General features: G+C 40.2%; 1 protein-coding gene and 1 long non-coding RNA gene across 4 annotated transcripts in view; one reads left to right on the top strand and one right to left on the bottom strand.

The window, feature by feature from the left end:
• LOC128413072 (uncharacterized) overlaps positions 1–21,690 on the top strand; it is an 86,881-nt gene extending 65,191 nt beyond the window's left edge. The window contains exons 4-5 of the long non-coding RNA XR_008330225.1: positions 19,884–19,934; positions 20,017–21,690. This is a non-coding gene — a long non-coding RNA (uncharacterized LOC128413072). The remainder of the gene's footprint in view (positions 1–19,883; positions 19,935–20,016) is intronic.
• The window catches only part of DIPK2B (divergent protein kinase domain 2B), a 183,706-nt gene that overhangs the window by 96,548 nt on the left and 60,640 nt on the right, over positions 1–26,518 (bottom strand). The window lies entirely within an intron of this gene.

The raw sequence follows: 26,518 nt of genomic DNA, 5'->3' as shown, positions 1-26,518 counted from the left end.
GCAGAATCCGTCAGTGGGCGTTTCTTGAACCTCTTCCAGCAAAGAAGTTCTTTGACGCCAAGTCGCCGCCTACTTTCCCTGTGCGGAAGTCTTCTGCGCAGGGTGGGTGTGGGTAGCGGAGGACCTGTGCTCTCCTCGCTGGTCTCCTGCGAAGAGTCCTGGAGCCTCCTCTCTGCTTCCCCCATCGACCCCCCCTCTATCCCTGGTGTTGCGCTGATTTTCTTCCCCAGCTGGAGACCTGCCTCTCTCCCTGCTTGGCCCCTCTCCAGCATCGCTGTGGAGCCTCGCCTCCTCCTCTAGTCCCGATGGCAGTTCCCTGACAGTGACCATTTAGTTATTTCATTTACAACTAACCCTATAGACGGCCTTCTCAGCAGCGGCATCCTTCCTGTGGATGTCAAGGAGATAAAGAACTACACAACTTTTAGAAGACATCTGAAGGCAGACATATCGGGAATTTTTAAATATTTGATGTTTTATTATGTTTTTATATGTGCTGGAAGCTGCCCAGAGTGACTGGAGAAACTTAGGCAGGTGGGGGAGGTATAAATAATAAAATTATTATTGTTATTATTATTATTCCTCCAGGAAGTTCAAGCTAATGCACACAGTTCACCATTTTATTTTTACAACACCCTTGTGAGGTAGATTAGGCTGAGGGATAGTGATTAGTCCAAGCAAGGGTGGAATTTGAACATGACAGTGCAATCTTATATATGTCTAATTAGAAGCCCGACAGAGTTCAGTAGGACTAACTCCCAGGCAAATGTGTGTATGTAAGCCTAGTCTGACACTCTAGCCACTGCACCACACTGCTTCTCAGCGCATATATTCCTTTTGCTTATTACTATTGTGTCACTGAATTACCAAAGCAGTTGCAGTGCACAAAATAGATGATGAAAAAAATGTTTCAGGTTTCTTATCCCTTGTGGAACTGGATTGTCTCTAGATAAATGGTCCAAACAGAATGAAGGTTCAAATACATTATTTTTTTTAATGAAGGTGAGTTGTCAGTTTCTTACTGTATATTATTTATAAAAATGAGAGATCGTTTTAAGGAGAGAGACCAGCATCTGTTATTTTTCTACAGAAATATTATATTTCTTAGGGGACAGCAGTGCAAAAAAGAAAATTATACAAAGTGTTCCATAGTAATTTGCGACAGCAGCAATGCATGGACATATTTTGCTATTTGCGACACGTTTTCCTTTGTTAATTGCCATGCCATTTACTGAACATCAGGTATTTGGGATAAATATCTAACCATATGGGAAATAATCATTTACATCATATGGGAATTTCAAGTAGCTTTTTGTGTGTGTAAGTGTGCAGAATTTTTTAACTCTTTCACTGCTGTAGCAATGGGCTCCCACTTCTCCAATACACAGAGATATTCTATGGGTTTCATGCTAAAGATTTAAATAGACATAAATCATGAAATACCCTTCTCTGAAGATTTTGTCTTTTAATCCTTCTGGAAGGAAGCATAAATGTAAACAAGTTTTTACTGAATCACTGATGTGAAATTGCTCTGTCGCTATTATGGTCTGGAACTCTTTATTCTCCTAGACCCTACGAACCATTCTAACTTCACCTCATCACCTTCATTGTTCACAAACACTCTGTCAAATTATTCTAATTTTTATCATCAATATGCTACTAGAGACTCTGTAAGTACAAAGGTAAGACATACAGTACGAGCAATTTAAATATAAAAAGGCAGGAAAATGCAAATAAAAACTGTATTGTCCTTGGCAACCATCACCGTCATGATAGATTTAGAACATCTGAACTGGTTCAGCAGTAAAGTCTCGCCAGTAGAAGCAGGATAGAAAGATGCAATTGCAAAGAACAGTTTGGACATTATTTTTCAGGTTTCCCTCAATAAGGATCTGCATCCTTTTGTAATTTAAAGTTTAGTGCTTGTAGTTCACAATACTACAAAACAGCTTCTGAGCAGTATCCAAACCTAGGGTTGCCATATTTCAAAAAATAAAAACCAGGACACCCTGAAAGTTCTTGAGACCCCACAGTTGTTGAGGGTTTTCCAGGACATTTGTCTGATTTCCAAAAAATAATCTAGGGAGGCAAGTTCCAGGACATGTCCTGGAAAATCAGGGTGTATGGCAGCACTACCCAAACCACAGTCACTGCCTGGAACCCAACTAATAAGAAGGATTTCTTTAAAAAGAAAAGGCAAAGGGGCACAGCAGCACTCTTAGTCCTATAGTTGTGGTGGCTCTGAGGTTAATAATTAGCCACAGCAGTTACTTTCAGTCAGTTTTTCTACGTACCTTGGAAAGCTGAATTAGATGGTTTCCTTTAAGGACAAAGGATGGTAAAACAAAGTTCGTAGTAAACTGTTAGCTCACCTACAGCATGATTAGACTACTCTAGAAACAATATGGCATCTCACTGTCACCTGAAATCAAAGTATTGCACCAAGACCTGTGCTGAACTGCAGTTCATTTGTATTTAAGGCAGCTAACAGTCTCATGAAAAAGACTCCTCCTTTAATTTTTATCAGCCATCATTGTGAATCATAGGTGTTGAAATATCATCATCCTTTAGCTGCACTCATAAATGCAAACTGAAGAACACACGTATGGGAGGTTGAACCTTTTTATTAGACACAAGATTCAGAATAAGCTTCATTGGCTGCTGTCAGCTTCCAGGTACACCTTGATAGGATTGTACTGCTCTTCTACTGTGTAAAGCAAAAGAAGAGTCAGATCAAATTAGCTCCCCAAAGGGAATAAAGAACACAGGAAAAGTTGGGGGAACCAAACAAACCAGTTTGCTGATGTGGGGTGCCTATAAATCTCTAGATGGGGGTTTAATATGGAAATGGATCTTTGAGATATGGCAAATGGGTCACGGACAGTCGGTTGTGTTGTGTTGTTGTTTTTTAACTTATTCAGTTTTCCCTAGAAAGGGTAAATCCAGATTAAACTGAGGTGGGGAATGTGGGTTCACATTTTTATGCCAATTAGGTAGGTTGGGGAGGGGGACTTGTATGCATGGAGAACACCAATCCCACAATAAACACACATCTGCAAGCACCTGTCGTATGGCTGTTCCATAAGAAGTGAACAAAGAAAGAATGGTAATTCTGGGCTAAACAGCTACCATAGGAACAGCCTAAGGATACTATCTAATATACCCACCATCCTGGGGTAAGCCCCATTGAGCTCAGCTCGCCCCACTTCTGAGTAGATGTTACAAGACTGCAGTTTGGCATGTAAAGTCTCAGTTTGTTAGCTCACAACCAGACTACTACTGATCTCATTCACCGCAGAAAAACAGAAAAATAATTGGGTGTTTCTGTTGCATGCATAAGATCTGGCAATGCTTCACAAATGCATTGACCTGTGTATTGTTGTGAAACAAGTGTTGCTTCCTAAACTGACAGGTTATACTGTCTGAATCAGACTTCATCAGAGAGCTAAAAACGAGCAAGAAAGAAGAAGAAAAAACAATGGCACAGTCTTAACACTTTCTCAGGGTTGCTCACATTATCCCTTTTAGGCGATGTGGTAGCATATTTCTGTGATGCACTGCAGATTCTACTCCTCTTTAACCTTTAACCGGTTCATCCTGTATCAGCTTCAGAAAGGCAAACTTGGGACCAGATTCAGATGCCCATTTTTAGCAAAATCAGAATGCTTGTGACCATGAACACCGAACATCAACACAGTTCACACAATGCAACATGTTACACAATTTGGATCTATTAGCAATCACTATGGAAACAAGGTTTAGCAACAGACATACTGCTAGTCTCTTCTCCTTTTAAATAGGGAGCTGGATTTGTTTTCCTTATTGGCCTGCTAGCTCATAGGACTTGCTAAACACTAGAGTTTGGGAGGGTAGGCTGTATGCCTGAGTCTCTTCTAATTCCAGGATTCAACAAGGATTCAGTTGCTTGTATAGCCAGGCAAGTTTCTTGCTAATGGCCCTTAATGGTCATTAAGGTAACAAAGGAAGTGGTAATGTGGCAAAAAACAAATGGGTAGGTCCCTCTCCTCACTGGGCTGTTAGTCTGAAGGACAAAACACAAAAGGTCAGAGTTGTGTGTATGAGATAGAAGCAGGCAGCTGGCTGGGCAGTTGAGAGACAGAGCCATCCTTGATTTCTACTGGAATCCAAGGCTGTGGACATGAGAGAAGCAAGAACTTATTGGGGTGTTAATGCTGTGAGCACCTCCACTGCAGGCTCAGGTTGTACATGTAAATAAACCATATACAGTATCCTAAAGATGCCACAGTCTCTGCTGTCCCTCATTCCAAGAAAACCGAACCCTGAGTAAGGGCCTGAAATCCCTAGAACCTTACACTGCTGGGAGACTGAGGTAGCACACAACAATATATTGATTCCCCCCCCCTCCCTTTACCCAAGAGCCCATAGCAAATACATGCTAAAATGAACCAATTTTTTTTTTCCAACGCAGGTCTTGTTCATAAAATGACTACAGTGGTACCTCGGGTTACAGACGCTTCAGGTTAAAGATGCTTCAGGTTACACACTCCGCTAACCCAGAAATAATACCTTGGGTTAAGAAGTTTGCTTCAGGATGAGAACAGAAATCATACAGTGGCGGTGCAGTGGAAGCAGGAGGCCCCATTAGCTAAAGTGGTACCTCAGGTTAAGAACAGTTTCAGATTAAGAACGGACCTCCAGAACGAATTAAGTTCTTAACCCGAGGTACCACTGTATTAACGAAACACAGGGATCAGTGCAGCTTTAATTTATTTGTCAGAATCTGCTACTAATAATTACTGAATTAGATTTTCTTTTTTGATTAGGATGAAAATGCAAGCTGACAAATTTATCTTAAAATTACTTCAAGGCAAAAAAGAAAAGAAAAATTACTTCAAGGCCTCAAATAAATTTACATGAAAAAAAGGTTGACAAATGTTGAATTGGGCCCTCCATCTGTGCCTTTAACAGCCACTTGTCCTGCAGCCATTATTGCTAGGCCTGATAAGCTTCACCCATGGAGTTCTGCATATCAACCAGCTTTTAAAAGCACTAGAGTGAGTTAGGCCAGGTATTGTCTGGCAACTTAGCAGCCATAATAGAAAATGAGGGAGGGAGGGAATCTGTGCAAGGTTTCCTCCAAAATGACCACTCTCATCTTTCAGTCTGTGCTCTCTTAGGATTCAGGAAAGCTATACACCAGCTCTAACTTATTTGCCAGGGAAATAAATTTCGTATGCAACAGAAAACAGGGATACAAAAATCTATGACCATTGTGTGAATCCAGACGGCCATTATCCTATGAGCAGATTTAACTTTTGTATGTTTTTAAAGTATGGTTGCAATTTTTTTCTCAGTCTTATTCTTTTATCTTTTTTAAAACTGCTTTGAGGGTTTTCTTTTTACAATCAAGTGGTGTATAAATTTCAAGAAATAAATGAACCATCATGGTGGATACATAAGCATTGGTGGGCTGTTTTCACCCCATTCTCCACTTTTTTTGCCTCTTTCATTTTTTAAAAAAGTGTTCTTTCTTTCTTTTTGTTTTGTTTCAGCACTCACCATTTGAGTTCACTGTTAGAAGAGGCGATTCTGGTCCCTAAGCACCTGCCTGATCCTGTCATGTGCTGGCACCAACCATGTTGAGGCTTGGGAAACTGTTCATTTCTCCACATCTTAGCCAGGGGTGGGGGGAGATTATATGACTGCGACATTTTGCTTGGGCTTCGATTTATGTCTGTCAGTCTATTCAGAGAAGTGTAGATGGGTGAATGTAGAGAGAGAGAAGGAGAGAGAGAGAGACAGAGATTACAACTAGACAGATCTTAAGAATATTGAAGGTAACTGATGTAAAGAGTCTTAAATATTTTGCTTCTGGCAACTATAAGCACATGTGTGCAATGCTGAGGCAGTCTGTTCCCCACAAAAATATTTAGTTTTGATTCAGTGTCAAGGATTCCAAACCTTTCCTTTCCTCTTTCTTGGCCATCTTCCTTCAGTACCTTGGTTAATTCTGGCAAAGACACCTATTGCCCCAGGTATTACACAGGCTTCATGTCTAGACATGTTCCTTCTGCTCCATCATGTGGTGGAGGGAGTGTATTTTCTGGTGATGAGCTCAGCTTCATAAACCCAAACACACACTTGTTTGTTTTCTTTTCGTTTGAGGCAAAAAAATATACTTTTAACAGAAGCAGCTCACTGCAGTGAACATAACTTCTCCCTGTCTAATTCCAGAGTCTTTTGGCCTATTCTGCAAAGCAAATGCATTAAGAGACCCTTTCTTACTGTTAAATGTGCCTTAGCTAATATGAAAATCAGACTGGAAGTAGCTTTTTCTGTGATGCTCTTAGTTAATAGCTTCTCTCAATGCCGGAACTGGAATGTTCCAAGTTCATAAGGACTTTTACTAAGTTTCTCCTTACAAATTTCTAGGAAATGTAAACTAAAAATGTTGGGTTCTGCTTTCTAAGAGAACCCTATCATTTTAGGTTTCTTTCAAACTGAAACAGGCATTTCTTTTATACTCACTTTTCACCCAAAATATACACTCCTTGTAGTAGAGTTTGTTCAAATTCAGGGCTTCTCTCTTCAGGGTAGGGTTGAGATGTAACAGTTTCCACATACAGTATACAAAATACTCAACTAGTTTTCTTTTACAGCAAGCATCCATCTACATTACATGTAAGCACAATGAGTCACAGCTGATAACTTCCTGGGTATATTTGACCCTTTGACAGGTGTCATATGCCCTATTAATGTTGAATTCAAGTAACCCTCTAACATTACCTGAGGAGCATGGGAACTAGTTCTGTGCGGCTGGATCTCGTACCAGTCAGGTTAATATAAATTATTCTTTAAATAGGCAAGAAGAGGAGTGATGTTCACCACATCTCAGTTCTTGTTTCAAGAGGCAGCTGGGAAAATGTAAGTGCTTAAGAGATATCCATGGGCTGGGTGAGGGAGGAGGGTGGAGGAGGGAAGAAAGTGCCAAAATGAGTAGGTAGGTGAATGTGTGTTCAAACCATTTCCAACACACTTAAAATGTTGCACGTCTTTTACCATTTTTGGCAAGCAAGGACAGAAGTAGAACTCCAGAAATGTGGGACTGTTGCTGGGCAACAGCCTTTCGCATTATCTTACTGCATCCCAAACTATATGGAATAAGGAGGGGAATATGCAGGGATGGTGAGGGTGGGTGGGATTTTCCCATTAGGGTACTGTGAAAAATGTGCAGGTGTGTGATGGAATTAGGTTTTAGCCAGCTTCCCACTCCCTCTTCCAAATGGCCCATCAGATATAATTGTTGGCCACACACACACACACACACACACACACACAAACATATATGGAATCTGTTGGAAGCAAATTCTGGAAGAATGAAAATAGTAAGCCTGTAGCAGAAGTGGGTTTACTCTAGTGTGAGCTTACTTTTGTAGGCAGCAAACTTCTTCATAAGATACAGCTGAGTGACAGTGAGAAATGACATTTTTTAAAAAAGCAGTAGGCTTTTCCATTGTTAAATGGAAATCACAAAACAATCCCCCCTACACTTTTTTCACCTGTTTCCAAATTTCACACAATGCTATTACCCATTACTGCTTGGTGCAAATTAAGATAAAACTCTCAGATGGCTGAGAGGATATATTTCTTGAGGATACATTTCTGTAAGGACAATTAGCATTTCCCTGCCCCCTCAAATTTGTATCCCCTCTCCAATAATGCCTTTCTGGGGTCTTGTGGGTTTCAGAACCACATGCTTCTGCCCCAAGAGCTTCTGTACTTTGAGTCTTTAGCACTCATAGTCTGCGGGTTTGTGTACCAGCTATGAAACACTGTGGGTGCTCGTTAAAAAAGGAAACTATATAGTGCCAGCTTGAGAAGGGATGACAATTACTAATATAACATGAGCACTTTCTGTTTATATGACTAAGGCTTAGTCACATACCTGGGCTGTGGCTCTGCATTGGACTGAAAATGCCTGTGGAGGACACATCCCTGCATTTTGGCAGCGGCTGAAGTTCAGTGCATTTTTCAAAGATGAAATTCTCAAGAACAGAGGGGACAGTTTAACCTTGTGGTTATGGTTACGAGTGAGCAAGGAAGTCTTAATTACACTAGAGGAAAAATCCCTTAGTCATAGGGACTCTAGCATATTCTAGATCTTCTACAAATAAATAAAATCATTTGGGGTTTTGTGGTAATAAGCAAGCTGTTAAATATAAGCATTCAGTCTCTCCCCCTCCCCCTTTTGAAATAATTTCCTGAAGCTAAAGTTCCCTATTGATCATTTCACACAAGATACAGATGAGAGTCTGGAAGCAGAGATGCTGCATTTCTTCAACGTATTGAGTTTCTTGTAAAAAGATGCCACTTTGATTTGTTGTTTTTTAAAATAACAGGAACATCAGATTTTTTTTATAAAAAAAAACTAATGGGATTATTGTATTCAGACACCCTGAGACAGCTCATTCCAAGTTGGCATACTCTCCTGACTGCTAAATGCAAACAATATTAACCAATTTGTGCTATGAAAACCCATGGGCTTACTAGGATGGAGTCCCCCCCACCCCCGATGTGTGATTAAATGTTTTTCCCTACTTACCCATATTCACTGGTGGAGGTTAAGCACTCAAATGTCCCAGATTGGTTCATTATGTGGTTCCTTCTTGTCACTTCTCCCCCTTTCTTTAAATAGGGTGAGCACCAGACACTTTGTTCCCTGAGGTGGTGCAGCAAATAATGCATTCCACCCGCAGTGCCCACAGATCATGATGCATCACGTATAAGGCTGGTCAAGTTATTTTATTTCTGAGACGGAACACAGGATGCTGCCTTACAATTTTCCTTAGTACCATCTGCACTGACTGGCAATGGCTCACCAAGATTTCAGACAGAGGACATGCTCAGTCCTACCTGGAGATGCCAGGGACTGGTCCTAAATCTTCTGCATGCAAAACAGATGCTCTGCCAGAGAGCTACATTTCTTCCCTAAATCCCACAGGCACCTGTTTCTGGCAATAAAAACACAACCGTAATGAATTAGATCATGAAGAAGAGGAGGAGGAGGAGGAGTTTGGATTTGATATCCCGCTTTATCACTACCTGAAGGAGTCTCAAAGCAGCTAACATTCTCCTTTCCCTTCCTCCTCCACAACAAACACTCTGTGAGATGAGTGAGGCTGAGAGACTTCAGAGAAGTGTGACTAGCCCAAGGTCACCCAGCAGCTGCATGTGGAGGAGCGAGGAATCGAACCCGGTTCACCAGATTACGAGTCCACCGCTCTTAACCACTACACCACAAGTTGCTGTCCTTTCGTGATACCCAAACTCTGCTGCCCAAGGTGATTGCTTCACCCTGGCTAACAACAGGGCCCTCCAGCTTGATTTTCAGAATATGGTTTGAAAAGATCATCATTAAAGCAAGGAGACCTGCACCATGTACAACTTTATTTGGATTTGTTAATCTCTGAAGCAAAGTGCACAAACCTAACAATTTAGAACTACACATCTTGATCAGGTAAGCCAGGAGCATCACTAGTCTTGGATATAGCCAGATCTTTCATCATGAAATGATAGCCCTTGACTAACAATGTTTCGCTATTCTCTTAAGGTGTTGCATGTGAATTTAGAGAAAGAATTCTGATCAACACTAGTCGAATGAGTTCAGATTCTACTCTTTGAGATGGCAACACTCAATATTAAGTCAGTGACCTGATTCAGCAAGAGGCCCAGCTCAGGAACGCGTTTGTGCTTTATGACAGCTCACATGATACAGTGTTTATAAATAACTGTAAACACACACTGTTTAAATGAGGTTTATAGGTTAAACAGAGACACAGTATGTTCTGAACTTAAGAGGCATATACTGTATACGGAAAATCATTACCAGGAAAATAATTACCAGGTTTCAGTGTGAGACCTAAAAGTTCTAATGCTAAACCTCAATCAAACACAACAATTCATCAATATCAGTATAATGCAGCTAGGATAAAGGAGCCAAACCCTTAAGCCAATTGAGCAGCAACCATCTTTGCTGCAACTACAGTGTTGTTTTCTTTGTTAAATGCACGAACTGTGAAAGGGATCTATGCATCTCCAAGCTTTAGAGAACATGTTCTAGGCAGCCATGACTGGCTATGTATTTCTGGCCCATGTATACTGTGCTTGGAGACAATTATCTTCTGTTTAATGCCTGTTGTGTGAAGTTTCCCCATCTTTCCATTTAGAATACATGTTTGCCAGCATCTCTGATCTCCGTATCATAAAACCGTGTAATGTTTTATTTGTAATGTATCCAGAGCCCCTCTTCTGGTCTGCTTTTGTGGGATTAATTTCTATTATTACCCAAGGCAAAATACTTGAAGCAGAGGCAGATTTAGGGGAGCGTGACTGGTTCGGTCGTACTGGTTGTGGAACATTGAGGGTGTCACAACTATTACTTAGAATGGACGTGCCCGAAGATTAAGGCATTCTGGGAAATGATCTATAATGAACTGAAAAAGGTATTTAAATATACTTTCCCCAAGAAACCAGAGGCCTTTCTCTTGGGTATTGTCGGCCAGGGGGTGTTAAAGACAGATATAACTTTCTTTATGTATGCTACAACAGCAGCTAGAATACTCATTGCGAAGTACTGGAAGACGCAAGATTTACCCACACTGGAAGAATGGCAGATGAAGGTGATAGACTACATGGGCTTGGCAGAAATGACGAGCAGAATCCGAAACCAGGGAAGAGAAGCAGCGCAAGAAGAATGGAAAAAGTTCAAGGATTATTTAAAGAAATATTACAAAATTAATGAAAGCTAGAATGATGTTGGACTGGAAAGTAAATGGTTACTATTAGCAATGGTTAAGACAAGGAGAATAAGGAAGATTAGCTTAAATCTTAATTAAAATAAGGGAAGATTTGCTGAGTAATTGATAAGAACTTGGAATACAGAAAAGGGAGGCATGAGGAAGTCGGGGAAGAAAGGTATAAGAAACTAAGATACGAAATGGTACATGTTTTTTGTTTTGTTTTTGTTTTTTGTTTGTTTATGTATTTGTTATATGTTTGTGTTGTCATAAAAATCTGTAATAAAAAATCATTATAAAAAAAAAAATAGAATGGAGTGCAAGAGGTGGGGGGAGTACCAAATTTTGGTGTTGCACAGGGCACTACTGTACTGAAATTTGAAACCGCAAGGTCTACCACTGCTTGAAGTGTTTGGCTTATCAAATCTGCTATATTTTTGCTTCTTAAAATTTTAATTAGTTGTGCAGATGATACCTCTTTACAGAAAGTCTTCAAAAAACTGTATCAGCTATTTTTCAACAGTTGCTTGTTTTTTACCCAACATCCCAATATATGATGCTAGTTTTTATCTTGTACTCCTCTGCTCCAGTGCATTTTCCTAACTTGCAGAGAAAGCTCAGACACTGGAATCACCCATGCAGTCATACAACAGTGGTGAATATGCTTCCTGTTAATTTCACACTTTTCTGGTCAATACAGAAATACCATTCTAATCTCAGAGTTTAAAGACATGAAAGTTAGGGTATGGGTGCTTCCATATAGGGCCTTAATTTGTAAATGGGTAGTTGAGATATCACAAAGAGGTAGATGGCATTTTTAGTTACTATTTCCTGGATTTCCCCCTGAAAGTATAAATGGAGAATAAATGGGGAAGAGAAATAGAGGCTGGCATTTTGATGCCAACCATGTCATGTGGCTGCAGCAAAACATTTGCATGCATGAGGAGCAGCAATCTCATAATAAGCACTTATCCGGAAGAACCCTGGGACACGACACAATTTGACCCAGACTGTGAGTTCAGTGAATAAGCAGAGATTTGAACCTGAATCTTACATGTGAAAATCAGGCCACGGAATGCTGGTCTCAAGGGATTTCACTTTTAGAGCCTCTTGAAATTGTTTATATATGTGGCTTGTTCAAAATGCTATGAATACAACTCTTGGCTACTTTGTTTTGCTTATTAAGCAGCATTTACGACACAACTGATCTTTAATGAGCAAGTGGATACTAATGGTTCCTGCTTCAGCTCTTACAGGCAACATGTAGCTCTAATTGCTCCATCCTATTGTTTTCATGTTAACTCCAGCTTGTTAAATAATTGATTTTATAAAGCCAGTCTCACTTTGTGTGTGCAAACAATATATACTGCAGTACAGGCAGACTCTGTTGGAGCCACCCCTGTCTACTTTTTATCTATTTTTACCATATGAAGCAAGCTTTATGTCAAAAGTAAGTAAGATGTAAAAATAGATCACATATAGCAACTTGTATGCAGTACAACATACAAGCACAACAACTCGTACAACTGTTGTTAGTGATGTAATTGTCATTTGTGCAACCACGTTATTGAAGCAGTTTGATTCTGGCTCCAGCCCAGTTATTCTTACTCATGCCAGCTTTGTCCCTTCCCATGGCCTTCTCTTCACACCTAGACAGCTTTCTTCAGAGAAGCAGCTTGGTTGTGGAAGAGGGGAAATTGCAGGTAGGGCAAAGGGCATTCAGAAAAGAATTGAAGGAAGCTAGGAGGAGGGAACGGGTGTTAATAGGCAAGTATTTATCATAAGGAAAGCTGCAGAACATTAACAGATGGAAGAGAACAGATATGCAGGATGAGACAGGCTGTAAATTAAGTGGTGCCAGTACTAAAGCATAAAGCCTGCTTCATGAAGTTGCCAGATCATCTTATTTAATAAGCAGAATTAGACTTTTATGTTAAAATAGCTGCTTACATTTTTAGCTGCCTCTCTTGGTCACAATCCACCATAAAGTTAAAATGCTCCTGGTATTTATTTTAAGCTTTTTTATTTTCCTGGCTTTTTAAAAGTATAAAACTCATATATTGTTTTATTAAAAAATACATTGAAATTCTACTCTTATGTTCTTCACCTTGCCCCCCCCCCAGATCTCCAGCTAAATCACCCCTGACCATCAGCCATGCACATTGAAAACAACGGGAGTTTAAGTCTAACAACTTCTGGAGGCACAAAGATTCCCCAAGCAGTCTTGCTTTAAGTCTGCTTTGAGATGCACAAAAGCAAAGAGGCTTCTTAATTCATTCCTTCTTTTTGGGTAGGCACACCATATTTTATGTAGGGGCACAGAATGAAATTATTGTTTCCAGCACCCTCCTCCAATTCATCTTGGAAAATTACAGCTTTCACAAGTATACACAAAATGCGTCTCCTCCCCCTCCAAATGATTTGCTTAGAACAGGAAAAATGCAGAAACTGGTGAAAACCTTCCACCTGCTCTTGTTTACAGAGTATCCAGTTGAGAACTCTGTGTACTTAACAAGAACATCCAAACATTTCAGGTGCAGCAGGTGCACTGCAAGGAAGTCCTGTGATACGCTCTCCTCAAGTTTTCACATCACAGGGTATGTAGTTTCTGTGGATCCATCTCCATAAATCAAAATAACAGATGATGAGCTAAAGTAGAAGGAAGACATGCATTCCAGTTTTGCATCTGAACATCACCATCACCATCATTATATCCTTATACACTTAGATGTGTTAACCTCAGCTTCTCTAACAAGGCCAATAGCTCTTATTTGAGGGCACATCCATTTTCAAATACATTAAGAGGCAAGGCTGCAGAGGAAAGGGGAATGAAGGTAAGGAAAGTGACAGAACTGTGTTTGCACCAGATCTGCAAATCAGGCAGCTTAATATTTGATGGAAAAGAATAAAGCAGGTTGACTATGAGGTCCTTGAATTGCATGGGCATTATATCTGTTGTAAAGGAGAAAAAGGAAAAGGAAAGGAATGGTGTTGGGTATTAGAAAGTGGCAGACCTATGAGGACTTCAGATGGGGAGGGAAAGAGGTATGGAAGAGAGAGAAGTGAAATTAATTTTCCTCAACTTTGAGGTGGGGTAGAAAGGGACTTTGGAGATGCTGCTGGTATCTCTAGTTTAAGTGCATCAGCAGAAATTGAACTGTGCACTAGAATACCTGCTTGGAGGAGCATGCTTTACTTTTTATGCAATCACACTGAGACTTCTGAGTATGGGAAATAAGAAATCTAAGTTGATAATAGGATATACATATTGAATATATCCTACATCTAGGTAACTAAGGGGAGATGCAAAGAGCCATGCTTGCTCTTTCATCTCTGCAGGAGAGAGACGAAGGAAAGATATAGCCTCTCCCAATGAGGCATGAAGAAGAGAAGGAAGCAGGAAGACTAGGAATCAAGAGTGTTTCTCCTCTCTCTACTCCCCTCTCTCATACTTCAATACAAGCTATGTGGCATCCCAACACTTCCAACACATGCCACATAGAGGGCTCATCTAGACTTCCTTTTGTGTTGTGTTTCTAGGCACAGGTCTGGGCTTTAAAACTCTGTGTCAGAGCATTTTTCTTTTCCCAGCGCTTTCCCCGGGAAAACCCATGTTCTACCACTGAAGTGAAACAAATGGCATTCAAATTTTTGCCACTCAGACACACAGCTTTAAAGTGTGGACCTGTGCCTAAAAGGAAGTCTGGATGAACCTATAGAGAGAGCTCTTGAGGTTAGTCCCCGTGGCTCAGTTGTTGCCCAGTGGCTCCTCAGGTTGAGCTGTGCTGTCAACCAAAGCAATCCCTTCCACCTTTCAGCATTTTTGGCAAAGGTAGGGAACATCTTTTAATGGAAACAAACATCTCCTACTTCTCTCCCGCCCCCCCACAATTTATCACTTCTGAGCCTGTTCACATAGTCAGAGAGTGTTGAATATTTATATGGTGGTGGGCAGAAGTGGGAAGATAATAAAACAAAGGACTGTGTATGCTTCTTTTGTGTTGGGGTAGGCCAAGCCTCAAAACAGAATAGAGGGGTACCTTGGTCCTCAAGCGACTTAGTTTCCAAACAAATCAGCTCCTGAATGCCACAAACAGTTATTCAGAAGCCAAACGTCCGACGCGGCTTCCGCTTGAGTGCAGGAAGCTCCTGCAGCCAATCGGAAGCCGTGCCTTGGTTTTCAAACCGTTTCAGGAGTCAAATGGACTCCTGGTACAGATTAAGTCCAAGAACCAAGATACCACTGTACCAGTAATCTGCCCATGCGGAAACACTGAGTTGGAAGGAACCTCAAGGTCATTTAACCCAACCCTTGGCAGTGCAGGAAACCGTAAAGTTGGTGAGTCCAGGCAGGTGGCCCTTCAGTGAAAATGCATAAGGACTTAATTATCTCATGAATGTTAATTGTGCCAAAGAGCAGCATGATCGTACTAATATAAAGATGACTTGACTTTAAAAACACAACCAAAATACAATGGCTATTTTAAGAAAAGGAAAGGAAAGGGAAAGGGGGAAAGGGAAAAGAAAGGAAAGGAAAGGAAAGCTAGGCGTTAAGTAAAGTGTTCAATTTCTTAAAACAGGGTTGTAATTGCTAGTCCTCCCCTGGGGGGGGGGATTAGATAAGCTTATTAGTGAGAAGTTTACTTAAAGTACTTGGTCCTTTTTTCTAGCTATGCTCAACCACAGCAAGAACCATTTCACTTTGATCTTTGACTATAGGTTGTAGATAAAGCTGCTTATGGTTCAATAAGAATTTTACAGCTGCAGAGTTAGATCACAGGGTTTCCACTGGCTAGTCATTTTGGTAAAGCTAGTGATGCTGTAGGCAGTTTAAATCATTTTAGTGTCATTTGCCTTTTGACCTAGCTGTGTTCGGTATTCACACCCTTACAAAATGAAACTGGCTTCTTAGCATCAGACAACTATTGGCAAGTAGAGTCACTATGTCTATGTAAACAAGCCATAATTCAGAGGACACTTGGCAAAATCACGACGACGACTGTGATCCACTAGACAATTGAGCTGGTGTTCTTGCATTTAAACTAATGGGACTAAAAATCAGCTATAAGCTATGTGCACAGGGTCACATTTGTGAGTGTGGATCATACTGTAAATAGAGTTGTCTTCCTATATGATTCAAGAAGAAAACCAAACCAAAAGAAGGACTCAAACACAGATTGCTTAAGAGAATTTCGGGCAACAGAGAAGGTGCACTTAAGGGAACAGCAGCTCATATTTCCTGGTCTCAGCACAGACGATACCCTTTACAGCTGCTGATGCTGCATTGGTAACAGTTATAGCTGAGCAGGCTGGACTATGGAAACGTAGGAGGAAAATGTGCATATGGTTAGTTTTCCTATTTAAAGGAACTTTTTTTAAAAAAGCTATAGCAATCTCTGCTATATGAAGCAAATGATCCATTAAGTCCAGTGCATGATTAAATGTGGAATCCATAAATGAAGAACAGCAAAAACAGACAAACAAAACTTGTTATTCCATGTGGGAACGCATACTCGTCATATGCAGAGTGATTGATCTGAAAAGTAGCAACATTACCTTGACAGACCTTAATTCTAGAACAGTATTTTCAATTGATGACTGGAGCTAACAGCCAAACTCCTTTTTGCCTTGACTGAGAAGAGCCTGGCATTTGCAAGTGTTACTAAGCAACAGAAAGAACAAAGGATACATGATTCTACATAAAACTTTCTATTTAGTGAAGATAAAATACTTGTTCTAATTGTATTACTCATGCATGTGCTTCTCTTTCCCCAAGTGAGAGAAATTGCCTTCACTATCCCTTTATATGTAAACTCACAAGCTAAAACTGGTAAATCAAGATGCCCTGCCTAGATTTTGATAAAATAGGCTATGAAACATAGTGATTTTTTAAAAACCAATGCTAAGTCATCCTATAGGACGCGGGTGGCGCAGTGGTCTAAACCACTGAGCCTAGGGCTTGCCAACTGGAAGGTCGGCAGTTTGAATCCTCAAGACGGGGTGAGCTCCCGTTGTTTGGTCCCTGCTCCTGCCCACCTAGCAGTTCAAAAGCACGAAGTGCAAGTAGATAAATAGGTACCGCTCTGGCGGGAAGGTAAACGGAGTTTCCGTGCGCTGCTCTGGTTTTACCAGAAGCAGCTTAGTCATGCTGGCCACATGACCCGGAAGCTGTCTGCGGACAAATGCCGGATCCCTCGGGCTACAGAGTGAGATGAGCGCACAACCCCAGTGTTGTCCGCAGCTGGACCTAATGCTCAGGGGTACCTTTACCTTTACCTTAAGTCATCCTATAGTCTTAAAGTAGTCTAATTCAATGGAGCATGATATCAGACACCTAACCAGGGTGGTTAAAAAAGAGATTATAAATTAACCCTTTTAACATTTTATTTTCAGTCATATATTTTAATTTGAAAATGTAAATTTAAAAACCCAATTCAATCATAATAAGCATTTCTTTAAAAATAATCTGATTTAAAAAGAAACCCATATTTGATATAAATGAAAATCTTTATTTCTGTATTAAAACTGAATCATGACCATGCAACTATTGGCAAATGGTTTTATAAGCAGCAATATGCATGAACCTTTTGCCCACTTACTGTGCCCTTCTCTTCCCTTTGTGGCATGCATCAATGAAATACAGAAATCTGTCTGAGGAAAGCTGGTGGAAAGTATTGTTCAAGATTTTTTTTAAAAGGCCACGTCTTCCTGAAGCAGAACCAGCAAATGCAAGCCCTGCTTTACTAACCCACTAAAATTATTTACAAGTGTCAGCAAGCTTATACAGTGGTACCTCAGGTTAAGAATTTAATTCGTTCTGGAGATCCGTTCTTAACCTGAAACTGTTCTTAACCTGAGGTACCACTTTAGCTAATGGGGCCTCCCGCTGTCGCTGCCATGCGATTTCTGTTCTCATCCTGAGGTAAAGTTCTTAACCCAAAGTACTATTTCTGGGTTAGCGGAGTCTGTAACCTGAAGCGTCTGTAACCGGAGGTACCACTGTAAATACAAGATGATCTGGTTGGCATTGTATACTTGAACTTTAAAAGTGTGCATGCACACGAAAGCTCATGCCAATAACAAACTTAGCTGGTCTCTAAGGTACTACTGGAAGGAATTTTTTTATTTTTTATTTTGTTTCGACTATGGCAGACCAACATGGCTACCTACCTGTAACTACCTCACCAGAGTCATGAGTAAACTAAGCAGTCATGAGATAAGAAGAGAGGTCCTCTTGTGGATCAGGAACTGGTTATGTAATAGAAAGCAGAGGATGGGAACAAAGGGACAGTTCTCCTAATGGACAGGTGTAGAAAGTGAAGACACCCAAGGATCAGTATTGGTGCGCTGTGTTTTTTAACTTGTTTATAAATGATCTGGAGCTAGGGGTGAGCAGTGACAAGGCCAAGTTTGCTCAGGGTCATTAAAACAAAGAGATTGTGAAGAGCTCCAAAAGGACCTCTCCAAACTGAGTGAATGGGCAGTAAAATGCCAGATGATACACTTTCTTCACATATATGCTCATGGGGTCTGAACTGGTGATAACTGACAGGAACAAGACCTTGATGTCATAGTGGATAGCTGAAATAATATGCCGACTCAATGTGTGGGAGCTGTGAGAAAGGCAAATGATCCCTGTGCTAGGGATAATTTGGAAAGGAGTTGAAAATAAAACTGCCAATATCATAGTGCCATTACACTAAGCTACAGTGTGACAGCATTTGGAATACTTTTTTAGAGTTTTGGTAGCCTCACTTCAAAAGGGATATTGTAGAGTTGGAAAGGGTTCAGAAAAGGGCAAAGGGAATAATTAAGGAGCAATTCCTCTGTGAGGAAAGGTTGCAGCATTTGGAACTTTTGGGGTTCAGAGAAAAGGTGAGTAAAAGGTGACGTGATAGAAGTGTATAAAATTGTGCAGAACACTAGAACTCACTGACGTCCAATGAAGCTGAACGTCAGAGGATTCAGGATGAGCAAAATAAAGGACTTCTTCATGCAATGCATAATTAAACTATGGAATTGGCTCCACAGTGATTGCCACAAACTTGGGTGGTTTTAAAAGAATTAAGTCTTTGGATCCATTAATTCATCTATCAATGGCTATGCTCTGCCTTTACAGTTGGAGGCAGCATGCTTCTGAATACCAGTTGCTGAAAACTATAGGACAGAGAGAGTGCTCTTGCGCTTTGGTCCTGTGTGCAGGTTGCTTGTAAGCATTTGGTTGCCTACTATGAGAACAGGATACTGGACTAGATGGGCCATTGGCCTGCACTGTATTCAATAGTGACAAGCCGGTTGCCCTAGAAACACCACCAGCAGGGCACGACAGTGTGTTGTGTATAATAAATTAAGTGGTGACTTCCCATCACCCAGGAATCTCTTTGCCACTGGCTGACAAAACCTATCACCTGAAGAACAATTAGCAGTAGCAACTCTTATAGCATTCTTCTTGACAAACGCAAGCAGCATGATTTAAGGACAATTCAGGAACCTGAACCGCATGCCAACAATGGATATTTCAACACCATTTGTGCAACTGAAATGTGGTGGGGAAGTGAAACTGCTGAGGTGACTCATTGCTAACAGTAGCACTGACATGAGTTTATGTAGTGTTCATCACTATGAATGGGGCAAAGTAGGGTTGCTGGACAGTAGCTGCTCCCAAGGGCCCATGATCACCAACCCTCTCTAATTCTCAGCTGTTAGTCTAATTGTCTTTGCTCTATGGCAAACCATACGGCAAACCATAGAACCAAAACAGGGTTCTAGATCTGCTAAATACACCAATCTCCAGAACATTGGTAGGAGGACTGCAGCTAGGGAAGCTTCTGTTGGAAAGTAGCTACTACAGAAAGAAATGTAGTAGCCTTTCTTCACTGCTTTTGGATACTTTGCAACAGTGAAGGGTGGTTGCAGGAATGTTACACATGGCTACAGTATAATGCAAAATTTAGGGATGGAGAGATTTGTTCAGTTCATATGTTAATCAATACACAGACTGAAACACAACCCTCCTTCAAACCCTGTGCTTCTCTGAATTTTGCAATGCAGTTTTCCAATGACAACAAAATGCACAAATAACTACCTAAATATGTTTACACCTAGGTTCTATCAATATGGTCTGCTGAGATGGCATGCTGTATGGCTTCCACCTAGGTAACTACTGCAACATTTTGTGCTTGGCCAATTGAGAATGTTTTGCTGTCATGTTGCATATTCATTATTCTTTTATTAACAGGCTGCTATGAATATGAGGCATATGAAGTTATGTGATGGTAAGTCAATTCTGTGGCATGTTAGATGCCACTCTGCAATCTCTCTGAGATTACCCAAGTTTCACCACCCCTACCATGATCATCTGGGTGATTATATGGCATAACTGCACAGCATCATCAAACTATTGTGTCTATCATCAGCCTAACAACAATTCATGTTTCTGTGACTGTTTGCCCTCCACACTTCTTGAGATCCCCACTTGGAACACATTTTCCATGGCAGTGTGGCTCACAGAATCAAACTATTGCTTGTCATATAATTGTGGATTTTTAGCTTACACTTTCTGAAGGGCAAGAAGCAAAATGTCAAAACAGAAATCCACTACACACAATGATATACTGTTAGAATATAGGTCTTGGGAACACAGTGGAGCACAAGAGTTTTATATTGATTCTGAAATTTGATTCCAAGAGCAGACCTACACATTCATAAGAATCATGAGGTACAGCCCTAGACAGACTGCACCACTTCAGAATGCAGGTGGGAGAAACGACTTTACTGAGTATTTCTCCATGCCAAAGACTCCCTTTCTTAAGAAATGTAGCCTTGCATTCTAACTTTGCCTCCTTGCTGATGCATTAGTTCTGATGCAGAAAAGCATTGAGTTATGAAGCTGTTCCACTTGCACTCTAAAGCAATAAAAGAAATCATGGAAGACTGTGTTATAGCAGTGTCCTACATGTGTAGAGTTAAAGGGCATTTTGATATGTTCTCAGTATAAAAAAACTGATCTCACTGGACTAAGTATGTTAAATGCCCCTTTATAGTTTGCTCTTTTTTTTATCCAGAAAATGTAACAACACTAACTCAAAAAAATTATCTTTTAAAATACACTACATAGCTTGAAACGTTCAATTTATTCTTCAAAAGAGAAAGTTACTAAGATTAAAAGAACACCAATGAATGAAAGAAAGGCTTTAAACCATTTCACAGGAGAAGTAATCGCAACATGACATTTTTCACATACAACTCAACTTTATTTCACAATGAAAAATAGGCAGAAGGCTGCAGAATGAAGGTGTCAGGTACAAATTTGCTTTGCAATTTCCAAGCAGCCTGAAACCCAGCAGACAATGTAGCTGTTGATTAACAAACACAGAATTCTACATTGTATGCCAGGTTCAGGCCCCAAGACTGGCTGCTCTTCTTTGATATGTTACTAAATCAATACTAAAATGGATGGTGCCCATCCAAATAGCATATGAAGGGGATCAGTGAACTACTACTAAAAATAGTGGAGATCACTATGCTCACAATCCAGTCTACTGTGGCTTCCCATGCAATGCCCCCCCGGCTTTCCATTGAACAGAGCCCTGCTGGGAACCCCCAGAAGCTGCTGTGCACAGGTTCAAATGTCACATTTTAGCAAATGTGCCCAATATAAGTGTGAGCCAGATTACGTTATTACATGTCTCAAGCAAATATACATTTTGCTTCTGAACTGAATAAAAACAACACAGTTGCAAAGTCTTATCGAAGTTCATTTGGGGAAACATATTGTTACAAAGAATTCCTGATTGACTATATGAGATTTGAACAACAGACTGTGATTATTGTTAGAGACAGCAGCTGGTTGCTGTGCATTTTGCCTAGAATTAGCTACTGTTTATTGTAAATCGTGATCGTTTCTATAATAAAATTATAGGCCTCTACATGAAAGGCCTCCTTAAATCCAATCAGAAACATAAAAGCCTTTCACTGGAAAGTGGGATCATTTTATTGAAAACCATTTCTAGACATAGCTCTGGACATTACTGAATAATTTTATTTTGTATCATGGAAAAGTAACAGCAGTTCAAGGTATCCAAATAGTCATCAGTGAAGAGATGCCACAAGATGTCTTCAGAGACCCAGTAGCCAGATGTAGCTGCTGATTGAGAAAACAGAATCTACACTGACTACTGAGCGACTGATGAGCAACTAAAATTTCTGGACCAACAGCACCTCCACCATTATGCCAAACCTGTGGAAAAAGAATAAGAAGTAATTATCTAGATTTTATATCTTGGTAAAAGAAACAAAAACTAAACACAAACCTCAAACCCACCACTCCACACGTTTTTAAAGAATTACACATTCCCTCACACTCAGGCATTGCAATAAGGCTTGTTAAGTTAGGTTACTTTGACTAGATCCTTTAGGAAGCACATTTGGATGTCTTAACATCTCCTCCATATAAGGAAATCCATAACACGTCATAGTAAAAAATAATTCTTATACCAAATTATCATGTTTCAGTGATGTATAGAAAGGAAATGTCATCAGAAACCCACCAGCCAGATATATATATATATATATATATATATATATATATATATATATATACTGTTACCTGTTTTGCAAAATACAAATCCTAGTACTTGTTCTTACAATTGTTCAAGGATAATCTCAACATGGCACCATATTAGACCAAAATCTCAATATAATATAAACAAGGCAATGGAAAGGGAAGGGGTGAAAGAGGGCAACTACTTTAAGATTAAGATACATTTCTTTTTAAGCAAACCACTCATTGAATATACTGCAAAGTAGTCAACTGTGTACACATCACCTGAAGTAATTTCCAAGCACTTGCTAAGGCAGATCGTACTTAGTTTTTAAAAGATATTAAATAAAGTTATGCAATTTAGCACTTGCAATTACTTGTGTTGTAGAAAGCTTTCAAAATCAGTAATAATTTTAAGAGATTTGAAATATTATCTACATCCTATAATCGAACCTACAATTATTCACCCAAGGGGATTCCCTACACAAACTAACAAATTCTAATCTTCCAGATTTCTTTCTTATCATTTGCCACTTCCACATTTTCAGATTCAGAAATATAAGATTGAATGTGGCAGTATTTGTTTTTATAATGGATGTTGCTACTGTTCTAACTTTTAGCAACTGATGAACCAGCTAAGTTAAAAACAAGACAACTAACGAGTGGATACTCATTCTCTGTTTCATTCATTGGTTTAAGATGGGGAGTTTTGCAAGTGCTTAAGTTTGACTGGATTGTGCCCATAAGGTGTTTGTTCTGAAACCCTTAATGTCTAATCTCTGTGTAAGAAGAACCTACCAACAACTAGTCCAGCAGCTTGTCCTCGCAATGGCTTTACGATGCTTTGGGGCTACATTATAATTTGCACTAGTCAGATTTGAGGAGTTACTTAGTGAAGCTAGTCAGTTTCACTAAGTAGTTACTTAGCAAAGCTATAGCCATAGGGTAATTCATTTTGTTGAACCAATAAGAGCATCCAGTGGAATAAAAAATAGGTCAGCAAATAAAATTATTTTAAGAAACACTCCTCCCACACACACACACACACACTAGTACTCGTTTTCCTGTATATAAGTCTCCACTGTAATAAATGAACATGACTGTGTGCCTGGTCAGGCCTAACAGAGCAAGTGTTTAAGATTCACTACATCATGATACACAAAATCCTCAAACCTGGCTAAATAGTTTAGATTCAAGCAAATATTTCCTGCTGCTATTCTAACAAGAGCTGAAAAACACTATTCAAAGTCGGAAAAGATGTGCATAGCTTAAATGAGGGGGGGGGGAATCAAATCCAGAGCACCCCTTAATAGGCTCCTTTTTAAGCTAATAAGATGTCTCATTAACAAACAGAAGAAGGAGACTGCACCCAAGAGAAGGTCAAATAAATATTAAGCAAAATACAACATCATTATTGTGCAACAACACAAAGGCAGCTGACTCAAGGGCTTGTGAGTCACATCCCAACACACTCAGGCCTGTTCTAGCCTGAATCAAAGCACAAGTTTGCCTGGTATGATTTAACGTTCTTAAAACTGATCAATCAAATGTACATTAGACTGATGCACACATCAGGTGTTTTTTTTTAATAAATCTGGGGTGGTGGTGGAAACAATTAAAATGTATGAATTATGTACACACACATAAAGAAAAACAGGGAGAACACAGTTTCCTGCTTGAACTGCCTTAAGTAAATACAGCAAACAGACACACTTAAACTTTGGAATTAAATTTTAAGTTCATTTGGAAGGGCAATCTGCTGCAATTAATTGTAATTATGATGGCTCCAAAAACTACTTTACAGTACTGGCTTCTTGAATGAATAAAACTGCTGCACCCGAAGCGTCTGCCAACCCACCAGATTCCTACCACTTCTCACTGCCAGCTCTCTATGCAACCCTATTGCATGAGCAAAGCTCCCCCCCCCCCAACTATGAAGTGGACAAGCCACTGCTTGTATATGAGCTGTACTTATATAATTTGGACCTCTAGCAAAGCTTGCGATCACTATGAATGGCAAACACCTTAGAAGTCTTACAGAACTTCACATACATTACAACAACCCTGTGAAGCAGGTCACTTACCGCCCTCATATTATATAGACTGGGACCAGAGGCAAAAATAAGTGAGCCCAAGGGCAGTTAGTAAGTTTGTGGCTGGGGTAACATTTGAAATGGGAACCTCTCAGCTCACATCTGGAGCTAAATGTGGTATTAAGCAAGTGATAATTAAGTCACCTGTTTTTTAAGAAAGTAAGTTGAACAGCATCCAGGGGAACTACAGTGCTGGGTGGATGGGGGGCATTTATTCCCCACCGCTTCCCAAGCTGCTCTTTGTCCCAAGTGCACCTGTATGTTTTGCCACATAAGGGTTTTCCAAATAAAATCTCCCCTAGGAAGAAATGATTAGCACCCCCATTACCCTCTAGTCCCAACTAGATATGACGCTGGTTATTACTGCACTCCCATCATTATATCCAGCTGTGCCCTTAGCCACTACGTTACACAAGCTTTCATGACGTAGGTCAGCTAAGCAAGAGTATATGGTTGCCACCTGCCAGATTTCAAACAAGCTGCCACCCAGATTTTATTTGTAATTCGGCCTCAAGTGTGTGAAGCAAAGGGTAAATATTAGGTTTTGCAAACATTAAAAAGGTATAAATACAAATAAACTGTGGCATTTTTCTCTTCCCTGAAAGACAGCTGGATTCATAGTGTACCAGAGATACGCTAAAAACAAGAAATGTATCAAATCTCTGACATTCTGCCCACCTCTCTATTCTTTGTTTATTCGTCATCTTGACTTCAGTAATGATTTTATTGTTGTAAGGAAGAAGGTAATGTTGACGGAGGAGCTTGTAAATGGAAGGCTGCAACATCCACAGTGGCCAGTAAACCCTGGGGTCCTGCTGCCGATTGGGGACATGGAGGTTTCTCCCTTCCCACGCCAGGTATTGCAGCTACGTGCTTACCCTGCAGCTGAGGGAGGGGGACATGGACCCACCCACTCTTTGCTTTCATTGTGCACAGCCAGGCACATGTGCAAACTCCACACCTTGTTCCTCTACATGCACTTGGCAAGAGTAAGGGTATGTTACTTAGATGAAGAAGCACACATGAAGCATTAACTCCTTTTATACTTGCATTATGCAATATTTAGGAAATTTTGTTTCTTAGTTCAGGAATTCAGCTAAACAGATTACTGTGTGGAAAATGCACAACACAACACTCATCTAGACCAGTAGGAGGGTGCAGATTGCATGAATCATAGATGTAGCCCCCTTTCCAAAACAAGACGACATTTTTGTACAACTTTGTGTTATCACAGATGTGAGCTACTAGTTGAAACCTGGGTGCCTAATTAAAGCACATTCTTGCAAACTTGATTTGCTACTGTTACATACTGAACTAAGAGCCTGCATACCTTAAGAAAGGATCTATGATTTTTGTAATGATTCCAGCTCTTGAATAGCTGAAACCCTGTGACTGTATTGGTCATACACACTCCTAACAGCTGATGGTCACTTGACTCACACTAATTAATAAAGTGCTCCATAAAATAAGTTTCAGATTGAACTAAATGTAGCCAGGGAAATTCCTGTCCAAGGCACTATTAATCTCTCTGCCAGATAATACTAGTATGAGCAGGCCTGAAGAGGTGGGTGGCTGGCACAACGCTCTAGAGCGAGTTCCCAAAGGCAAAACCACTGGCATGCCCATAAAGACAGACTCAAACTAGTTTTAATTGCTGATAAACGTAATTAAGTAGCTACCTTTATCCTTGGTTATCAATAGGAGGCTCCCTGGAGGTTTGTGAATGATACTTACAAGCAAGCTTGACAAAATATTTCAGATTCCTTAGGCACCAACATAAAATTTTTAGGAATTAACTTTACAGAGAACTCAACATGGCAACAAATTCCTGGGCATCAGGTATCTGGGCTTCTTCCAGCTCCACTACAGATCACAAATACGTCAAGACCGTGCAGCATGCTACTTTTTTCTGTTGATGAAAACTCATTTTGTCTGGCAGTAGTGGACAAACAGCAGCAGCCTTAACCAATATGACCTATTACATCAGTTGAACACTGTAAATACAATATATAATATATAGATGTGGTACAACATGCTGTGGCTCACCACTTCCCACCCCCAATATATCCAATATCCTGAAAATCCATGGGCCACAGTCTAGGGAA

This window comes from Podarcis raffonei, chromosome 4 (genome assembly GCF_027172205.1).
Source record: "Podarcis raffonei isolate rPodRaf1 chromosome 4, rPodRaf1.pri, whole genome shotgun sequence".
Taxonomy (NCBI): domain Eukaryota; kingdom Metazoa; phylum Chordata; class Lepidosauria; order Squamata; family Lacertidae; genus Podarcis; species Podarcis raffonei.
This window is presented reverse-complemented; position numbering and strand designations above follow the sequence as displayed.